The sequence below is a fragment of the Miscanthus floridulus genome, chromosome 8, assembly GCF_019320115.1.
Source record: "Miscanthus floridulus cultivar M001 chromosome 8, ASM1932011v1, whole genome shotgun sequence".
NCBI classification, from domain to species: Eukaryota; Viridiplantae; Streptophyta; class Magnoliopsida; order Poales; family Poaceae; genus Miscanthus; species Miscanthus floridulus.
In genome coordinates this window covers 227,410,522-227,422,243 of record NC_089587.1, presented here as the reverse complement: position 1 = coordinate 227,422,243, position 11,722 = coordinate 227,410,522, and the positions used below count along the sequence as shown (strand labels likewise).

At 43.0% G+C, this 11,722-nt stretch overlaps 1 long non-coding RNA gene across 1 annotated transcript; it reads right to left on the bottom strand.

Moving 5' to 3' along the window:
* Positions 1–335: 335 nt before the first annotated feature.
* LOC136475248 (uncharacterized) lies at positions 336–10,565 on the bottom strand. The gene is made up of 3 exons (XR_010763129.1): positions 10,481–10,565; positions 1,684–1,824; positions 336–611 (listed from the first exon to the last, which is right to left on the bottom strand). It is a non-coding gene; the product is annotated as an uncharacterized lncRNA (long non-coding RNA).
* Between the last annotated feature and the right edge of the window lie 1,157 nt (positions 10,566–11,722).

The following is an 11,722-nucleotide window of genomic DNA, read 5'->3' as shown; positions in this document are numbered from 1 at the left end:
CATATGTCATATATCAAGTATATCTTTATGTTTATCTCCCTTTATGATATTTCTCCCCCTTTTTCACTATTTCTACTACTATCTTTGTTTCTCTCCCCCTTTGTCATCAATGACCACAAAGGTTCTAAATATAGATAGTATTACTTGTAGGGTTGAGATTATCAATGTCAATCAATGGGGTGAGAATTGTCACAGAACCGACCAATTTATAAGAGCACAAGTACAAAAACAATCGCCGAAACGATCAAATTCTCGAACTTGAGCCCATATAAACCCGGTAGTCAACCGAAATCTCGAAGGATTTCAAACCAACTTGCATACAACCAAGATCACAGTAATCCAACATAACATATCGTACGTTACAACATTTCGCAGATGTTCGCAAATAGATTACATCATCACAGAGTCATTGTTATTACAAAACAAGTCTTGTAAAACATGCGGAAGCAAATAGTTTAACTCACACACCGAGTTCAAATACATATACTGGTTGGTTGATCACAGACCGCAAAAGCATTCAGATAAGAGAGAGGAGATCATGCCCATGATCTAGTCCTCATCACCCGCCGGGTGGAGACAGTACTTGCAGAATCCCTGATATAGAAGGTCATCTGCAACAAGAGGGAATAAACCCTGAGTACGGGAATGTACTCAGCTAGACTTACCCGTCGAAAACCAAACAAATGACACCAAGGATTATGCATAGCTTAATGTAGTGGAGCTGGCTGACACTTTCTTTTTGCAGAAAAGCATAGGTAATAATGATCAACTCTTAACCTGAACTAGCAGTAACTTTTTAGCCATTAACCTGTCATCTATATTAGCACCTGTACTAAGCAATCATTTTATTAGGGTGCAAACATTAATAACCATATCAGGTATTCATTGTGGCAACCTTATCATCATCCATTTAACCATATCGTTAAATTAATTGAATCTACGTTGCCGCTGCTCAGTCAAGTTCTCACTATCCGGGAGAGACGGCGATTCGAATCGATTCCTATCCAGCTAGAGGGGTATTCCTAAACACAAACCCTGCTTCCCCCGTCAGGGTCGCAAACAAGTCACCTTTGGTACGATTCAGGAGTCGCGAGTCCGAACAGATCGACATTCTCAGAGACCCACTCTGCCAAGGTTGTTCGGGACTCTAACCCGCCTTGGACTTATGCCAATGGCTCTCCGCACATCCTTACTACCTCCAGAATGTCGCCACTGCTCGCGTCCCCGGCCTGAGTCGAGCTACTAGGCTTCGCGGTCGGAACGACTTATCCGGCCAGCTAAGTGTTAGGCTGCGTTCAACATGACATGAGGACGTACAGCGTATCGGTCCTTAAACGACTCAGACGGAGTCACTATGTTCAAACCTACACAAGACCCCGCCCGGTCTTAATTCATTATTCACATGGTTCTTTTCCACGATAGCAAATATAGCCAACCGTGATCCACCTCATCCTAAAGCTCGCAGGTGACAGGAAATCACCTGACTTCTACCGCACTAAGCATGGCTCAGCATTTAACCCGTCCTGAACTTAAATAGGATTCCAGTGCGATATCTGGACAAGGAAGAATATATAATGCAGCAATTGGTTCCAACCAATTCCTATACTTAATGCATCATCAACAATAAAAGATACTCAATGTATTTGTGAAAACATAGGAGGCTTAATATGCTCCGGGGCTTGCCTTTCAGGAATGAGGAAGGCTGGTGGTCAGGGCACTCGGGCAATTCCTCCGCGGCGACTGCTTCGTCGGCTTCCTGCACCTCGGGTTCCTCCTCCTGGTTGGCTCCCTCGAACTCCAGCAACGTCACTCCCTCCGGCACACCTATTGCATGAATGCGCAAGATAAATATCATGGATGCACATGTACGAATGTCGGGGATGCTCGGGGAATGCACATGTTCGCTGTAGTTTGCATATTCCAACTTAAGCCCTATTCAAATCACTTTCACTTACCACGTTTATACAACCTAAGGTATAATTGCTCATCTTCCGTTAATGACCTAGCACCTGCACCTAAGCATATTCTCAAGTTAGGCTAACCCCTAAACAATCAACGAGAACATTGCAACCACATACACTCAAGCAATTGTATTACCAAATGGAGACTATGTATCGGTACAGTAAACTAGCCATAACTAGAGATTTATAAATCCAAATGATATGCAACAAGACAATCTGGAAAGCTTATAAAATTGTCTACAAAACATTTTCAGACCTCAAAGCATGATTCACACCTTTACCAGTTCAAATTCATAAATCAACAGAACTCTGTCCTCACAAGGCAGAGAGTAAGCAAAACTGGAACCTAACTTTAAACAGCTGTAGTTTCTAAACTACTGGGCCAATTGCCCTCAAATTTTGACAGGAGCTAGATACATAGATTATCTACAACTCTTGTATTCATCACATTCACAGAAAACCAAAATATCATGGGGAACTTTCTAAAGTCCCCAGATCTGTCCAGAGGGACATAATGCCAACAAATAATTAGCAACTTATGATGTAAACATATAATTAGACAAAACCAACTTTACTATCTTATCACCCATATCATAAGAACACCAGCAAGTAAAATGTTCATCACCAAAACATTTCTTTTAATACCTTTCTTAATTTATTTAATTAATTAAAGGAAATGGTAAACTTGTATGAATACTACACCATTAAATCTACAAAAATTACAGTAGCTACTACATGCTCTAAGTAGACTACCATAAAAATTTCACACCATTTGAGCAAGTATAAAAGCCTACACAAAAATGACAAGGCATAATGGCTTAAAATGGCATAATTAGGAAACCCTAATGAAAAGTGTCAAGCAACAGATTTCATATTTTTCCTAGCATCCTTAGGGTACTAGGATACTACCTACCAATTTTCATGGCCATTGGATTCATAAATTAATTACTAAAATTTACACAAGAATCACCTGATGATAAAAGGAAAATCTATAACTCAAAAACTACACATGCAATGACTCTCAAATTTTAACCAGAGCTTCTACTATACAATACTAGCTTACCCACAAAATTTCACAATTTTTGGATCAAGGAAACTCAAGATATGATTTAAACAAGTTTGCATGCATTCAAAAACACATTTCAAGTTCCTATTTAATTCATCCAAAATTTCTACATAAAGTGCTCAAGACATATTTTTCTTAAGTACTACACCTAACTGTGAGTCTAACAAAATTGGAATTACTCAATTTGGATCTACAAAACAGGAGATACAAAAATATCAAATCAGCATTCAAAACTGCATTTTTGAACTAGCTTAAGAATCCCTAGCCACTGACGTGTGGGACCCGGCTGTCAGCCGACCCCACTGGTCAGTGAGACGAAACAGGGGACACGGCTTGCTCGTCGGGAACCCGGCGGAGCTCGCCGACGGCGGCGTCTCCGGCGACGATGACGGCACCAACGCGACCGCATCGACCTCCCGAACCTATCAAGCTACATGGATGGACCTATTGCCGGTGATCAAGACGACGGCGACAACCATGGTGGCGCGGGGGTTCGGCTCGACGGCGTGACGCCGGAGCCGGCCATGATAGCCCAATCAACCAACACGTCGAGCTCCTACATGCTACTACGAAGCTAGCGCACAAGTTTACACGGCGAAAGGCCGATGGAAGTGCCCCGGCCACGATGACAGGGCACGGCGGCGACACTCCGGTGAACTGCGCGCGGCGTTTGGACCTTACCAAGCGCACCAGGCTAGCCAGAGAGAGCTCGGTGATGCAATGGGAGTGCTAAGGAGTTGTTGTGGTGGCGATAGAGTGGCAAGGCACGAGCTCGTGCCGTCAATGGCGACGGCGGAGCCACTGCTGCTGCTGTGGTGCTTCGGCAAGCGGAGGAAGCAAAGGAAGCAAGAAGGAAATGTGGCGCTGGTGGGGGCTCACGGACGCGCTGCGGCTTCAAGTGGAGAACACCAACGCGGGTTCAGGCCAGCCACGGCGCGTGGCCTGGGCGGTCAGTCGGCCGTCGACGCGCGGCGTACACGCGGCCGTTGTTCTCTGAAACTGGTCGCCACTGTAGCACGTCTGAAACGCCGATTCAGTTATCCAATGGCGACTGACAGGCGAAGTTCGACGATGATTAGCTTCTAATCCGTTGGTTATCAGCGAAATCAGTCAAGATACAAATTGTAGCCCTAAGTACCAGCTACACTTTATGTTAAATGACCAAGACCTAATTCCCAATGGATCATGAGTTGCATCAAGCCAAAGTTGGCCTGATCAAACTGGAATTGTATTAAGGACTTAGAAAAATTTTCAAATGTTGAATCCACCTTCAAAACTGACTTGTGGGCCATTTTTGAGCATGTTCTGCACATTTTCATGAGTTGGCCATAAAATAACTTTTGTTCCTTATATAATTCTCTACAACTTTGCTTTAGGTTTCTTAGACATGCAAATATCCTAAGCCACACTTTTTAAACAGTCAAACAAAAAGGTTCAGGGGTCAAATTTGGTCAAACCATGACTTGGAAAACTAATTAGTCAAAGTGACCAACATGAACACTGTTCCAAAAGACATTCTATGTGTAACTAAGTTACTTACAAGCATTTATAGCCATACCATACATTGGTCACACAAGAATCAATCAAGGTATGTACTGAAACAATGAAAAACACAAGAAATGTTGCAAATGTTTCATAGTCATGTTTCACATGTTTCATGATCTCGTTGCATAGTATTAACTAATCTTGTTTCACTAAGTGAGTGGCACATGTTGCACTTAAGTGTTGCACACTTTACATTTCATAAAAGAACAACACACATGAAATATACAACACGTTGCAATGTTTCGAACTTATGTTTCATGTGCTATAAGTTCACGAATGGATGCATGATGCTCATGTTTATGAAATGCAGTGCAAATGTGGAAGCTAAACACCAGGGGTGTTATAGCCCTCCCCCCTTATAAAAATCTCGTCCCGAGATTTGAAAAGCGTACCACTGTTGATAGAATTCCTTATAACCATCCCTCAAATAGTCTTCCCTTTCCCACGTTGCATCGCGTTCACTACCCTGATTGCTCCACATGACTTTAAAGAACTTAACTACCCGGCTTCGAGTCACTCGCTCACGAGTGTCAATCACTCGAACCGGCTTTTCTTCAAAGGTCAAATCCGATTTTAACTCGATATCCCCCAATGGAACTCTCTCTTCAGGGACGCGAAGACATTTCTTCAATTGGGATACATGAAAGACATTGAAGATAGCACTCATCTCAGGAGGTAATTGAATCTTGTACGCCACTTTACCACTTTGTCCAATGATTTTAAATGGACCAACATATCTCGGCGCAAGCTTTCGCTTCACACCAAAGCGTTGGACACTCTTCATAGGTGAGACTTTCAGATAAACGAAGTCTCCAACTTCGAATTCAATAGGTTTTCTACGTCGATCAGCATAACTTTTCTGCCTAGCTTGAGCTGCGGCCATGTGGGTTTGGATAGTACGGACTTGTTCTTCGGCTTCTTGAACAAAATCAATTCCATAATATCTCCTTTCACCGGCTTCTACCCAGTTCAACGGGGTTCTACACTTCCGGCCATACAAAGCTTCAAATGGTGCCATCTTTATGCTCTCTTGATAGCTATTATTGTACGAGAATTCAGCTAGGGGTAACCATTTTTCCCATGAGCCCTTAGCCGAGATGACACAAGCTCTCAACATATCTTCTAAGATTTGATTCACCCGTTCAGTTTGCCCATTGGTTTGCGGATGATAGGCAGAACTTCTTACGAGCTTAGTCCCTAATAATCCATGTAAGTGCTCCCAAAAGCGAGCAGTGAACTGTGGTCCTCTATCTGAGACAATAGTACGAGGGATCCCATGAAGTCGGACTATCTGGTTGAAGTACAACTCCGCATAGTCGGTTGGACGAAAGTCTATGCGGACCGGAATGAAGTGTGCCGACTTGGTCAGTCGGTCCACAATCACCCAAATTGAGTTAAAATTCCTCTGAGTGGTAGGGAGTCCAACTATAAAATCCATACTTATCTCTTCCCATTTCCAACCAGGAATAGAGAGGGGCTGAAGTAATCCAGCTTTCATGTGTACTGCCTTGACCCGACAACAAGTGTCACACCTAGCCACATAAGCGGCTATCTCTTTCTTCACAAAGATGGCTGGGCACCCCCACGGAGATGAACTAGGGCGGATAAGGCCTTTCTTTAGCAGTTCATTCAACTGGGTCTTAAGTTCAGCTAGTTCATTGGGAGGCATTCTATATGGCCTTCTAGAGATGGGAGCTGTACCAGGAAGCAACTCTATCTTGAATTCTACTTCTCGATCCGGGGGCAATCCAGGCAAATCATCGGGGAAAATATCCGGAAAGTCACACACGACAGGGATATCTGCCAGAGACTTTGCTTGCACCGCATTGGTCGTGCAAGAAAGACTGATATCCTTGGGTAACTGTACTAGAAAACCCTCCTGATTGCTCGGATCTCTGAGCATAACTACCCTAGTGGATGTATCGATAAGCACTCCATGACGGCTCATCCAGTTCATTCCCAATATCACATCGATACCTAGCCCCGGTAAAATTACCAGATCAACCTGATAACTTCGCCCTTCTATCACAAATTGTACATCCCCAACTACCAGCTTGGTTGGAATAATACCACTAGCAGCCCTTATACAATAACCCTCACCCTCAACAGTATATGTTTTCTGCATAAACTTGGATGCAAATGATGGACTAATGAAGGAATGCGAAGCACCTGAATCAAATAGTACAACTGCGGGGTGTTGGTCAATTAGAAACTTACCGGCAGTCACTACCTCACCTGAAGGAATCTCAGTAATATTTGTGTGGTTCACTTGTCCTTGACGGCCACCCTGGTAATTATTCTTCTTAGGGTAAGGGCATTCCCTTGCCCAGTGGCCTGTCTTATTGCAATTCCAGCACGGCATGTTGCTTGGTGGAGCTCTGGAACTGCCCTGACTGGTAGTGCCCTTGGGAAGAGCAACTGTAAATGCCTTACGAAACCCAGTCTTGGCGGGATTCTTCTTCTGCGGGGGGCGAAACTTGGCGGCTGATGCTGGAGGACGGAATGGAGCCCTTTGTGCGACTGGAGCCTTAGATTGTGAGGCACCCGCCTCATAGGCCCTCTTACGACTTTTTGAAGCCGCATATACAGCATTGTTGTTCTCTTGCGATAAAGCATCACTCACAAACTCATTAAAATGAGCGCACTTGCAATTTCCCATGGTCTTCATCAGCTTGGGGCTAAGTCCCCGCTTGAAGCTTGCAATCTTCTTGGCATCTGTGTCCACAAACTCGGTAGCATACCTTGCAAGGTTGTTGAAAGCTTGCAGGTATTCGTTCAGGCTCTTGTTTCCCTGAGTCAGCTTCATGAACTCTGTATGTTTGATCGCCATAAGACCAGGAGGAATGTAATTTCCCCTGAAAGCAGACTTGAACTGATCCCATGTGATTTGGGCATTAGCAGGCATAGTGGACCGATGATGACTCCACCAGATGCCAGCAGGCCCATGAAGTTGATGCGATGCGTACTCAGTTTTTAGCACCTCAGTCAAGCGGAGCAGACGGAACTTCTGCTCGAGAGTATTCAACCACTCATCAGCTTGTAGAGGCTCCTCAGCCTCCTTGAAGATTGGGGGTTTCGTGTCAAGAAAATCCTTGAAATCACTGTATTGGTTTGGATCCGGTCCTTGGCGTGGACCACGACCATCACGATTCGCAATAGTACGAAGGGCCTCAGCCATAGTGCGCTGTCCTTCCGCAAGCATTGCTATAAGTTCCGTTGGTGTGGGTGGTGGTGCCGGAAGATCATCATCATCACTCGCACCGGCGGAACGAGTACGAGGCATCTGCACAATGCGCAACCAGTAATTATTGATGATGTCAGCACATTGGAGAGGAACACTACAATCGTGCCAAACTGTATTTACTGACGAGAATGAAAACTTCATACAATAAACAGAGGCAATAATTCATTCTCCAATCACCACATCATCAAGTAAATTACTAGCGCTATACGCAGTGCATTCCAACATGACAAGTTTTAAACTTCACCATTACGATACGCATCCCAAAGGGAGCGAATTGAGGTACTTTACCAGTATGACTGCAAAAGCTTAACTAGTGAGACTTGCTAACGAACTACTCATCGAAGTGATTACTGTCCACATTGGAGACACCTTGGACTTCTTCTGGGTATTCCTCTCCTTCAAACTTCTTGCCGAGAGATTTCACTTTAAACTTGGGATAAGCAATTATAAGGGAGGGAGTAATGCAATATGAATGTCATGAGTGAATATGATGCATGCTCGTTCCGTACGTCTTTACAAACCTAAGAAATTTTAAGCTTTAGCGGACTATACGGTGGCATACATACGTTCTCTCAATTAGCGGTAACTAGTCGATCTACACGGTGCGTTGTTAGCGTACCTGCAGAAAAACTTCATTGCAGCCCAACCCAACAAGATATAATGCTAATTACACAAGTAGTACTAAGATACTCTCCATATATACATCCCCCGATATATATACTTCGGTATCCAAACTACCCGAGAAATATACCCCCAATTAAGTACTTTCATATATACATGTATGCAACATGTAAATACTTCAGTAACCACAACTAACTCTCCCCTAGACCGACGGTTGGACGGTCATGCTCTCGCAACTCACACTTACCTTAGCGTAGAGGCAATTGATCCATACATTACCATTCAAACGAATGGCATCCATGCAATATCACGCCGCATGGACGACGAAATAGAAACAATCAATTTCCCCCAGTTAGTAATTATATATAAGCCACCTAGAAGTCCTTAAGTGGGCTATAAGGGATGTGATCACCAGTATACCATAAAAATTTTGATTTTTGAACACTTATATATAACTATAAGTTTGAAAACCATTTTAACAACAAAAGCTTTTTGTTTTAAATAGCCGTAAGACATGTTTAATGTTGAATCTAGCTCTGATACCAGCTGTCATGGAACCGACCAATTTATAAGAGCACAAGTACAAAAACAATCGCCGAAACGATCAAATTCTTGAACTTGAGCCCATATAAACCCGGTAGTCAACCGAAATCTCGAAGGATTTCAAACCAACTTGCATACAACCAAGATCACAGTAATCCAACATAACATATCGTACGTTACAACATTTCGCAGATGTTCGCAAATAGATTACATCATCACAGAGTCATTGTTATTACAAAACAAGTCTTGTAAAACATGCGGAAGCAAATAGTTTAACTCACACACCGAGTTCAAATACATATACTGGTTGGTTGATCACAGACCGCAAAAGCATTCAGATAAGAGAGAGGAGATCATGCCCATGATCTAGTCCTCATCACCCGCCGGGTGGAGACAGTACTTGCAGAATCCCTGATATAGAAGGTCATCTGCAACAAGAGGGAATAAACCCTGAGTACGGGAATGTACTCAGCTAGACTTACCCGTCGAAAACCAAACAAATGACACCAAGGATTATGCATAGCTTAATGTAGTGGAGCTGGCTGACACTTTCTTTTTGCAGAAAAGCATAGGTAATAATGATCAACTCTTAACCTGAACTAGCAGTAACTTTTTAGCCATTAACCTGTCATCTATATTAGCACCTGTACTAAGCAATCATTTTATTAGGGTGCAAACATTAATAACCATATCAGGTATTCATTGTGGCAACCTTATCATCATCCATTTAACCATATCGTTAAATTAATTGAATCTACGTTGCCGCTGCTCAGTCAAGTTCTCACTATCCAGGAGAGACGGCGATTTGAATCGATTCCTATCCAGCTGGAGGGGTATTCCTAAACACAAACCCTGCTTCCCCCGTCAGGGTCGCAAACAAGTCACCTTTGGTACGATTCAGGAGTCGCGAGTCCGAACAGATCGACATTCTCAGAGACCCACTCTGCCAAGGTTGTTCGGGACTCTAACCCGCCTTGGACTTATGCCAATGGCTCTCCGCACATCCTTACTACCTCCAGAATGTCGCCACTGCTCGCGTCCCCGGCCTGAGTCGAGCTACTAGGCTTCGCGGTCGGAACGACTTATCCGGCCAGCTAAGTGTTAGGCTGCGTTCAACATGACATGAGGACGTACAGCGTATCGGTCCTTAAACGACTCAGACGGAGTCACTATGTTCAAACCTACACAAGACCCCGCCCGGTCTTAATTCATTATTCACATGGTTCTTTTCCACGATAGCAAATATAGCCAACCGTGATCCACCTCATCCTAAAGCTCGCAGGTGACAGGAAATCACCTGACTTCTACCGCACTAAGCATGGCTCAGCATTTAACCCGTCCTGAACTTAAATAGGATTCCAGTGCGATATCTGGACAAGGAAGAATATATAATGCAGCAATTGGTTCCAACCAATTCCTATACTTAATGCATCATCAACAATAAAAGATACTCAATGTATTTGTGAAAACATAGGAGGCTTAATATGCTCCGGGGCTTGCCTTTCAGGAATGAGGAAGGCTGGTGGTCAGGGCACTCGGGCAATTCCTCCGCGGCGACTGCTTCGTCGGCTTCCTGCACCTTGGGTTCCTCCTCCTGGTTGGCTCCCTCGAACTCCAGCAACGTCACTCCCTCCGGCACACCTATTGCATGAATGCGCAAGATAAATATCATGGATGCACATGTACGAATGTCGGGGATGCTCGGGGAATGCACATGTTCGCTGTAGTTTGCATATTCCAACTTAAGCCCTATTCAAATCACTTTCACTTACCACGTTTATACAACCTAAGGTATAATTGCTCATCTTCCGTTAATGACCTAGCACCTGCACCTAAGCATATTCTCAAGTTAGGCTAACCCCTAAACAATCAACGAGAACATTGCAACCACATACACTCAAGCAATTGTATTACCAAATGGAGACTATGTATCGGTACAGTAAACTAGCCATAACTAGAGATTTATAAATCCAAATGATATGCAACAAGACAATCTGGAAAGCTTATAAAATTGTCTACAAAACATTTTCAGACCTCAAAGCATGATTCACACCTTTACCAGTTCAAATTCATAAATCAACAGAACTCTGTCCTCACAAGGCAGAGAGTAAGCAAAACTGGAACCTAACTTTAAACAGCTGTAGTTTCTAAACTACTGGGCCAATTGCCCTCAAATTTTGACAGGAGCTAGATACATAGATTATCTACAACTCTTGTATTCATCACATTCACAGAAAACCAAAATATCATGGGGAACTTTCTAAAGTCCCCAGATCTGTCCAGAGGGACATAATGCCAACAAATAATTAGCAACTTATGATGTAAACATATAATTAGACAAAACCAACTTTACTATCTTATCACCCATATCATAAGAACACCAGCAAGTAAAATGTTCATCACCAAAACATTTCTTTTAATACCTTTCTTAATTTATTTAATTAATTAAAGGAAATGGTAAACTTGTATGAATACTACACCATTAAATCTACAAAAATTACAGTAGCTACTACATGCTCTAAGTAGACTACCATAAAAATTTCACACCATTTGAGCAAGTATAAAAGCCTACACAAAAATGACAAGGCATAATGGCTTAAAATGGCATAATTAGGAAACCCTAATGAAAAGTGTCAAGCAACAGATTTCATATTTTTCCTAGCATCCTTAGGGTACTAGGATACTACCTACCAATTTTCATGGCCATTGGATTCATAAATTAATTACTAAAATTTACACAAG